This window comes from Aquarana catesbeiana, linkage group LG03, assembly GCF_042186555.1.
Source record: "Aquarana catesbeiana isolate 2022-GZ linkage group LG03, ASM4218655v1, whole genome shotgun sequence".
NCBI classification, from domain to species: domain Eukaryota; kingdom Metazoa; phylum Chordata; class Amphibia; order Anura; family Ranidae; genus Aquarana; species Aquarana catesbeiana.
In genome coordinates, this window is record NC_133326.1 from 116,370,071 (window position 1) to 116,381,070 (window position 11,000).

Genomic DNA, 11,000 nt, shown 5'->3' on the forward strand with positions numbered 1-11,000 from the left:
TTGAGCGAATCAACAAGACCAGGATAAAGGTTAACAAGGCTGTGGCCAAATTTGTGGTTCGCAATGGTGGATTGGTGGTCCGCCATTTCAAGTTGGAACAGGACATTGGTCTGTACTTAAGGGCCAATGGGGTACATTTGTCAGCCGTCGGGATTGACATGTGGTTCCTGGGGCTCCAGGATAGGCTGCAGCAGGCCTGTCGGCTGTGGCAGGCCTCCCACGCGTGAGGTGGTCACCGGTGGGAGTCTGTGGCATGGGTCTCGGGTTTGTGTAGGTTTGAATGGTGAAAGGTAAACAGGATATGGTGCGGGGAGGGTTGGACCTATCTCCGTATGGTACCCTCCCTAGCTGGAAATAATGGGCTACCAGTCATCGGGCTACAGTGGTATGATGTAAATATATATATAGAGAGAGAGAGAGAGAGAGAGAGAGAGAGAGAGAGAGAGAGAGACAGACAGAGACAGAGACAGAGACAGAGAGAGTTCTGTTTTATATATATATATTTATTTATGGTTATATATATTTAAATTGAGTTTATTTTTATAAAAATTGTTATTTGTTATTAAAGGGGCTGGATGCCCATTTAATCCAGAAGGTGTGTGGTGATCATTTTTATAAGTAAGGTAAAGCAAGTAGTGGAATGGGTTTTGGTTAAGGGGAGCACACAAAAATCAGCTATACACCAGTCATGTGTTGTGTTTCCTGTTCCTGCTGAGTATTATTCAATGAACATGGCTTCTGTGCAGTAATGACTTTTGCTATCTTTACTTACATCACATGAAACATGGTATCAGAAGTATCTGGATCCTCACTGTTTCTACACATGTGAAACTGAGAGCCTGCTAGCCTTGATGAGAGAGTCCTTAGAACTGATTGTGCCACCTAACAATTGCAGTTCTGTCCTGGAAGCTGAGCATTTGAAGCAAGGAAAACAGCATCATGGCAGCTAACAGTATTCCACTACCTGAGGCAAAGAGAGTTAGTGGAGATATCAGCAGTAACTGGGACAATGTCAGGGCTGATTTGGGGAACTACTCCCCAGCCACAGGGTTAAATGAGAAGCCTGCAGCAGTGCAGGAGTCACACTGAGGAGCAGGATGGGTAGTGAATTCCTCCATGTTTAAAAGCATAATCTGAACCTCACAGAGGAGCAAAAGAGTGACACTAAAGCCATTCTGGATGCATTAGAAGCTTTCTTCAGGCACCCTAAAAATGTCATATATGAAAGATATATATTTGGCTGCTGTAAGCAAGCAGACTGTGACTCAATAGACAGGTTTGTCAAATGGCTAAGAGAAAAAGCTGGAGGCTGTGAGTATGGCTCTTTGAGAAATTAACTTATTTGTGATAAAATAGTTCTGGGTATCACTGATAAAAGCATATGCTGCCACCAATTGAGGAAACATGATTTAGATCTACAAACAGCGATTGAGATATGTTGTACCGCAGAACTTACTGACAAACATATGAAAGCTATGGAGCAGGATAAACTGATTGACAATATCAATGCAGCCTCTAAACAACAGCAAAGATTCAAGAACCACCAGCACACGTTTCAGCACAAGAGTTGCCTATACAATTGACCTGGGAGGAAGCCTGCATCATGCAAGTATTGCAGAAAGAAAGGGGTCCTGCATATGGGAAAATCTGTACTGCATGTGGTAAACCAAATCACTTTGCAAGAGTGCGTCTCTCCAGTAAACTGGTAGCAAGGAAGCTGCACACAATTGAGCAAATGTCAGATACAGAGGATGCACACCTGCTTAGCACTGATATGGTTTACTCCTCAGAATGCATTGGTGCTGTAAACACAAAGGGCAAAAAATGGTTTGTAAATCTCAGATTAAACAATATAATCAAACCCTGCCAGCTGGACTCGGGTGCAACGTGTGGTGTCATGAGTTTAAAGGACAAAATTAAACTGGCACCCAAAGCACCCATTCAGCCTAGTAGCACCAAACTAAAGTTGTATGCAGGTGAACTAATGGAATTATTGGGGCTTTTCCAAATAGAATGCAGCATATGTGATTTTATACTCAAACTGAATTTTGAGCTTGTTGAAGCAGATCAGAAACCACTATTATCGGGTTCAACATGTGAGTGCCTTGGACTGATGCAGTTTACCATTCCCGCTGAGCTACACAATGTTGATAATCAGCCTGCAAAATCTCTGATTAATCTGCTGACAAAACAGCAAATTCTTCACACCTACAGTGATGTGTTTGAGGGCCCGATAGTCTCTGTTCCAGGAGAGGTTCATTTTGAATTCGATCCTACCATTCAACCTGTACAATGTGCCCCACACAACGTGCCTATCACCATTAAGCCACAGGTTAAAGCTCAACTAGATAAATATAAAGCTGACGGACATCTAACTTCAGTATCAGAACCTACATATTGGATCAGCAAAATGGTTGTTATCAGAAAGCCTGAGACAATCAGAATATGCATTGATCCTAAGTTTCTGTATATGGCCCTGAAACAGTCACACTACTTAATGCCAACACTCAATGATATTTTGCACAAACTACCCAAAGCACGTGTCTTCACACTTGTTGATCCTAGAGATGCCTTTTTTCAGTGCAAACTGGATGACAAGAGTAGCTACGTGACCACTTTCTGGACTCCTTGGGGCAGAAAGAGATGGCTCAAACTACCATTTGGAGTCTCTGTAGCACCTGAGGTATACCAGCGAAAGCAGGATGAACTATTAGGTGGGCTTCATGGAATTGAGCCAATAGCTGATGACATTCTTATAGTTGGCTGTGGTAATACAGATGAGGAAGATGAGCATGACCATCATGAAAATGTAATAGCGCTACTGGATTGTTGTAGGTAAGTGACGCTGAGGCTTAGTGTAAAGAAATTGCAGTTCAAGGTAAAATAAGTCAGAATACATGAACATATCCTATCTTCACAAGGCTTAAAAGCTGATAAGATTAAAGCCACTGTGGACATGCCACAGCCGACTGATGCCAAAGCGGTACAGAGATTTATTGGCTTTGTTACATACCTAGCAAAATTCCTGCCATACTTATCTGAGGTGTGTGAGCCATTAGGGCGACTTCTGGACAAAGATGCAGTTTGGCACTGGCTTCCCAAGCATGACCGGGCAGTAGAGGATATAAAACTCTTGGTCACATCTGCAACAGTGTTGAAATACTATGATGTCGCAAAGCCTGTTACGATACAAAGTGAAATCAGTAAAAATGGCCTAGGTTGTTGCCTTTTGCAGGAAGGTCAGCCAGTTGCATATGCCTCCTGAGCTCTATCATCAGCTGAGCAAAATTATGCTCAAATTGAGAAGGAATGTATTGTATTTACTTGCCAGCATTTCCATCATTATCTTTATGGACGGGATTCAATTACAGCTGAAACTGATCACAAACCTTTGACATCTACATTCAAGAAGACCCTTTTGTGTGTTCCCAAGCATTTGCAGAGCATGATACTTACAACCTAAATATTGTCTACAAGCCAGGATGTGAAATGTATGTCAGTGATACTTGAGCAGAGCTACATCGGATAATGTGGCACCTGGAGGTGAGCATGAGCATCGTACAATTTATCTGCTGCAACAGGAACAACATTTCTTTGCTGATATCAATCAAGCAGACTATCTTAATGTCACAGATCAGCGACTACATCAACTCATACAGCACACCGACAGTGATGCAACTTTACAGGCTTTGAAGTCTATTGTTTTGAGTGGATGGCCAGATGAAAAAGAGGCAGAACCTGCAATTGTAAGGGAATACTTGTCCTTTCCAGATGAAATCAGCATACAAAATGGTATCTTGTACAAGGGTCCAAGGGTCATAGTGAACAGAGAGCAGAGATGTTATTACGCATACATTCCAGCCATATTGGAGGTTAAGCATGCTACAGACAAGCTTGAGATACTCTTTACTGGCCCAACATGCATGGTGAAATCAAAGATTTTGTCAGTAATTGTCACTGAGATATCTACACGTCCGTGGTAGATTATCAGTATGGACTTATTCAAATACGGAGGCAAAGAATACCTGCTATTAGTCGATCATTATTCAGACTTCTGGGAAATAGACCTTCTTCCTGACTTATCCACTGAAGCTACAATTAAGAGGTGCAAGGCTCAGTTTGCACGTTATGGCCAACCAGATACAGTGATTTCTGTTAATGGCCCTCAGTTTGCAAACCTAAAATTCAGAAATGTTGCCACTGAATGAGAGTTTGAGAATGTTACTTCCTCACCATGTCATCCAGAGACTAATGGCAAAGCTGAATCAGCTGTAAAGATTGTTAAAAATGCTTGCAAGAAAGCACAAAGTGATGGTAAAGACCCATGGAAGGCTATTTTACATTGGAGAAATACTCCGACTGAAGGCATGGATAGTAGTCCGGCACAAAGACTGATGTCAAGGAGATTAAAGACCTCCTTACCAGTAGAAAATAGGCTTCTTGAACCCTCTGTCATACAAGATGTTACAGAAAAGTTAGGGCTTAAAAGACAAGTGTCAAAGGCACGATATGACACATCAGCCAGAGATTTGCCGGAATTGAATTTTGGGGAACAAAACCATATGAAACCATTAATGAAGTGGGAACGGGGGTCAGTTTATATGGCCATAGTTATGTGTGTAGTAAGACTGATTTAGAATTTCGGCTAAGAATCATATTTCTTGTATTTCATGTTGAAGCTACTTGTGACTCCCCCATCACAGGAATCTGCTACATTCCTCTTTCTGTGCAAAAAGCTTGCTCGCTGACATCATTTAAGACAGATAAAGGAACCGCAAGAGCATACTGCAGAGAAACGAAAGTTTTGTATAAAGCTAAAAATATATATGGTTTGCAGAACTTGTCTGATTTTAGGATGCATAGGTTGATTTTGAAAAGGTTAGAATGTTTTGTATAACGGAAGTGTACCGCCTGTTCGCTTGTGACGCAATATGCTGAAAATTATATGTACACTGTATGAGATGTATTAGGCACTCTTGACATGTAGACACTAGTCAGGTCAGGAGTGTCCATTCTTTTTGGCCAGAAAAATGGAATAAATCTCCCATACCAGAGTTCTTTGTCCAACGTCATTTACCGATATTCTGCTACTTTATTTGGTGCATTTGGCCGTGAGGGGGGAATATCGGTGTGACCTGTTGAGGCAGGTTTTCCACCAGGTCTGGTTTTCCACCAGGACTGCAAGGAGTGGTCCGAGAGGCCAGCCCTGTGGGCTATATCGTAGTCTCAAAAGGCACCTTCTAGAACTGTTATCTAGGAGACTGCGCTGTGTCCCATTTGGTGGCCTGCTGTGGACGACCTCCGTAGCGTCAAAAGGACCTGGGAATCTGAGAAATATATAACTGGAGCTCCAACGGGAACAGGTGAGAGTCTTTTTACTTTTGTTTTTGGATAACAGTCAGACAGCCAGCCAGCCTCTCGACGGATCGAGAGAAGGGAAGCCTGATCACCTTCCAAGAGAGACATCCGTTTAGATGCTTGTGCATCTTTCGGACGAATCCTCAGTCAGTCAGTAATTTTTGGGTGGGAGTGTCTGGTATGATTGATGTGTGTATGAGACATCACTTTGTGGTGAAGTGACAGTTGACCTCTTCTAAGTGCGTTTTCTGGCCGGGAGACCGCGCCCAGGCCACTGACCAAGGGAAGCGTTGTCTATTGTTCCTACTTGTGTCAAGGATTCAGACCCCTTACTGAATTCTCATCATCTACCCTACCCTCTGTGTTTGTCTTGGTGTCTTTTAGGTTATAAGAATGGGTGGGAAACATAGTATTGAATCTCCCCTACAAGCCATGATCTCCAACTTTAGGAAGGCATTTTCTAAGAACTGCAATTTAAAACTTAGCCCTGAGAAATTGATAACATTGTGTAAGAAAGATTGGCCCCGCTATGGAACGCGGTGGCCCCCACAGGGAACCTTTGACTTAGAGACCATTGACCTATTATTTGAGAATATTAGGTCAGATTCACAGAAACATGACCAGATCCTGTACATAGACTGTTGGAGAAAAGTTATAGACAGAAGATCCGCAGTGGATTCAAGCTGCAAAAGAGGAACAGTGCAGAATTATGGTTATGACAAGAGTAGTGCCACTGACAAAACAAACAAAACACATATATTCTCAACCCGAAGAGAAAGATCAACCTCCCCCATATGTAGAAGAACGGACCTCAGATAATGACGGGTCAGAACCATGTCCAAATGCCCCACCCAGTAGACAAGAGGACTTAAGTTGTTGTCCACCTACAGCAGATTCAGCAAGTTTGTCAATGCCAAATCTCAGTAAATATACTCCTAACCGTAACACTCAGGGTATGAGTAGGACAGAAATAGGGAATTCAGTGGTAGCCAATGGGCTCCCCAATCAAGTGTCCACTTCCACTCCTTTGTCCACTTCCACTCCTTTGTCCACTTCCACTCCGAGAAATCCCGATACAAATGGCCGAACCCTTGCCCCGTCTTTTAACATACCTCTGCAAATGCCCCTAAGAGAACAGGCGGTGGTGGTGGGGGGGGGGTGCCGGACTCTAGTTTACACCCCCTTTACCACAACAGATTTACTGAACTGGAAGACTCATAACCCTGCCTACTCTGAGAAGCCTCAAGCTATGACAGATTTACTCCTGTCAATAATTCAGACCCATAACCCTACTTGGTCTGACTGTCAGCAACTTTTATTGACCCTTTTTAATACTGAGGAGAGACACAGAATTAACCAAGCAGTGCAGAAATATATGGAAGAATTAGGGAAGAATCAATGGGTCCCACCGGGTTGGCTTGGGGACCATTATCCACGAGTAGACCCCCAGTGGGACCCAAATGATAAGGGGGATATGGATAAACTTCACCTTTACCGGACAGCCATTATAGAGGGGATGAAGTCAGCTGGCAAAAGACCCACTAATCTCGCTAAAACTAGTGAGGTCCTCCAACAACCCAATACAAGTCCAGGACAGTTTTATGAGCGACTGTGTGAAGCATTCAGACTGTATACCCCCTTTGACCCAGAGGCAGATGATAACAAGAATTTGGTGAATACAGCATTTGTCAGTCAGTCTACAAGAGACATTAAAAGAAAATTGCAAAAACAAGAGGGATTTGCAGGAATGAACATTTCCCAACTGTTGGATATAGCCACAAAAGTGTTTGTAAATAGGGACATAGAGACGAGACGGGAAGATGACCGAAGGATGAAAAAGAAAGTTGAATTATTAGCTGAAGCGCTGTCTGAAAAAGCTCAAAGAAACAAAGAGCGTTCCAATGGAGGCTCAAAGGGGGGGGAGAGGAAGTTATGTGCAGAAGTTGGGAAAAAATCAGTGTGCATATTGCAAAGAGGAGGGACACTGGAAGCAAGACTGCCCCCAAAAGGACCTGGGAGAAGGGGGCCAGACCCAGCGAGAAAAGAATTACGGGTAGGACAAGTCCAATATGGACGCTATGAGAGGAACAGGCAGGAAGATACCGACTTTGTGGGGTTGGCAGGCTCAGTATATCCCGATGAAGATCAATACTGACGCCAATCGGGCCCCATTCCATTAGGCCCCCCAAGAACCAGTAGTGACCGCTAACGTAGGGGGCTTTAAGACCGCCTTTATGATTGATACAGGGGCCCAACACAGTGTAATGACCCAACAAATAGCCCCCCTCTCTGACAAACAACTCACCATTATTGGAGCCATGGGAAATAAAGTAAAAAGACCCTTCCTAACAGAAAGACTTTGTAGTTTGGGGGGGCATCAAGTCCAACATCAATTTCTGTACATGCCGGGCTGCCCTATTCCCTTGCTGGGCAGAGACTTACTTGCTAAACTCAGAGCACACATATATTTCCAATCTGACGGACAGGCTATCCTAAAATTGCCCCATCCCTCTGAAGCCCGTATTATGGTCCTCAGCATACCAAAGGAGGAGGAATGGAGAATGTTTGCCCTTTCAGAGGAACCACTTCCAACCCCTAGGAGATTACAAGACATCCCGGGAGTATGGGCGGAACGTAACCCACCTGGATTAGCCAGACACATTCCCCCAATCCTTATTGAATTAAAACCAGGAGCCACTCCAGTCAGCCTGAAACAGTACCCAGTCCCTCGAAAAGCCCTAATAGGAATACAAAAGTACTTAAACAAATTCCTACACTATGGAATTCTAAAACCCTGTCAGTCTCCTTGGAATACACCTCTACTCAAAGTACAGACACCCGGAACAGCAGACTATCGTCCTGTTCAAGACCTCAGAGTGGTCAATCAGGCTGTTATGACCATCCACCCAGCGGTCCCGAACCCATACAACTTATTGGGATTAATACCGGGGGAGGCCACCTATTTCACAGTTCTGGATTTAAAAGATGCCTTCTTCTGTCTCAGAGTGGCAGAACAATCCCAGCGCATTTTTGCTTTCCAGTGGGAGGACCCAGGGACTGGGGGTAAGGGACAACTGACATGGACACGTTTACCCCAGGGATTCAAAAACTCCCCTACACTATTTGGAACTGCCCTGACCCAAGACCTGAAATCCTTCAAGTTTGATTCTGAGAATAGAGTCCTCCTTCAGTATGTGGATGACCTATTGATTGCCGCCAAAAATAGAGAAGAGTGCCATCAAGCCACTAATGAACTGTCACAATTACTGTGGGAGGCGGGTTATAAGGTGTCCCGGAAAAAGGCGCAATTGTGCCAAGAGACTGTAAAGTACCTGGGATTCAGGGTATCACAAGGACAGAGACAATTGGGAGAAGGCAGGAAAGAAGCTGTTTGTCAGATTCCCACCCCGACTACCAGACAGCAAGTACGTAAATTCCTGGGGGCGGCAGGATTCTGCCGAATCTGGATACTGGACTTTGCCACAAAAGCCAGACCCCTCTATGAATCCACAAAGGGGGGAGAAAAGGAACCCTTTCAATGGGGAGAACAATAAAACAGAGCATTCCAAGACATTAAGGTCTCCCTAATGCAGGGGCCTGCGCTAGGCCTGCCGGATAGCCAAAAAGTCTTCTATTTGTATGTCAGTGAAAAACAAGGAACAGCAGTAGGAGTCCTGACACAATACTTGGGGTTTTGGCAGCGCCCTGTAGCATACCTTTCAAAACAACTGGACACTGTTGCTCAGGTATGGCCATCCTGCCTGTGGGCCATCGCAGCAACAGCCCTCCTTGTGGCGGAAGCTGACAAGTTGTCATTAGGTCAGGAGACTTATGTCCGAGTCCCACACCAAGTACAGGCATTAATGGATTACAAGGGAAATCACTGGTTTACTAACAGTCGAATGGTTAAATATCAAGCTATGCTGTGTGAAAATCCTCGTATCCACTTAGAGACTGTAAACACTTTAAACCCAGCCACTCTGCTCCCCACCTCACAAGAACCCCTAACTCATGACTGTCTCCAGGTAATGGATGAAGTATATGCGAGTCGACCAGACTTGAAAGACAGCCCCTTGGAAAAGTCAGACGCCGAATACTTCACTGACGGGAGCAGTTTTGTAAAAGATGGGATCCGCTATGCAGGTTACGCAGTTGTCACACTGGAGGCAGTGGTAGAGACAGGATCTTTACCACAGGGAACCTCAGCACAGAAAGCAGAACTGATTGCACTAACTAGAGCATTGCAACTGGCTGCGGGACTGAAACTAAATGTCTATGTAGACTCCAAATATGCTTTTCTGACCCTTCATGCACATGGAGCCCTGTATAAGGAGAGATGACTTATTACATCTGGAGGGAAGAGCATCAAATATGGGACAGAAATACTAGAACTGTTAGAGGCAGTATGGGCCCCCTCTGAAGTCGCAGTGATACACTGCAGAGGCCATCAAAAGGGAGACACCCGAGTGGCTAGAGGAAATAGGAAAGCAGATCAAGCAGCCAGAGATGCAGCATGTCAACAACCTCTACAACAGATAATGGCCCCACTGTTTCCTGTCCCACTTTCTGAATGGGATCCAATTTACACAAAGGCAGAACAGGAATGGATAAAGACGGAACCTGGGGAGTACCGGGAAGACCAGTGGTATCAACTGCAGGACGGGAGAATTGTTGTCCCAGCTGCTGAAGCAACTGAACTAGTGACAGAATTTCACAAGGGGACACACATGGGAAAAACAGCCATTGAGAAGGCCCTAGAGAGACATTTTTATATTCCCCGGCTACCCACATTGGCACAAGCTGCATCCAGCAGATGTGTCGAATGTACCCGCAATAATCCAAGACAGGGACCTATACCACCCCCTGGGGTTCAAGCTGTAGGTGCCTCACCAATGGAATAATCGATGGTTGACTTCACTGTCATGCCCCCTGCAGGTGGATATAAATATCTGTTAGTAGCTGTTTGCACCTATTCAAACTGGGTAGAGGCATGGCCCACACGGACTGAAACTGACTCAAGAGATAATCCCCAGATATGGAATCCCCTCTGCCATAGGCTCAGACAATGGCCCTGCCTTTGTCCACAAGTGCCTCCAGGAATTAGCAACAGCACTTAAGATTACTTGGAAACTACACACCGCATATAGGCCACAAAGTTCTGGAAAAGTTGAACGGATGAACCGCACACTCAAGTCACAACTGGCCAAGCTCTGTCAGGAAACCCAAATGAAGTGGACCTTGATGTTGCCCATTGCTTTACTCAGAATTCAGAGTACCCCAATAAAGAGGACAAATCTGAAATGGGTTCAAGAGAAACTTCCCGTAAGCTTGTTGAACCCAGTACACCCCTTTAAACCAGGAGACACAGTGTGGGTAAAGGAGTGGAACTTAACCCCACTAGGGCCAAAATGGAGAGGTCCTTACACTGTTCTGCTATCTACCCCAACAGCCATTAAGGTAGTCGAGGTGACACCCTGGATACACCACTCCAGGGTAAAACAAGCTGCTGACCTCACAGACTCCTGGAACAGTACAGTAGATCCCCAAGATCCTTTGAGACTGAGACTGACCAGAGAAATCAGAAGGAAGAACTCCAGCCCTGTGTTCAGCACACCCCTGGAAGCTGCTGAATTTACACACGG

At 44.7% G+C, this 11,000-nt stretch overlaps 1 pseudogene; it reads left to right on the forward strand.

Moving 5' to 3' along the window:
- The first annotated feature begins 6,478 nt into the window (after nucleotides 1-6,478).
- On the forward strand, nucleotides 6,479-10,259 carry LOC141133928 (uncharacterized; annotated as a pseudogene).
- The last annotated feature ends 741 nt before the right edge of the window (nucleotides 10,260-11,000 follow it).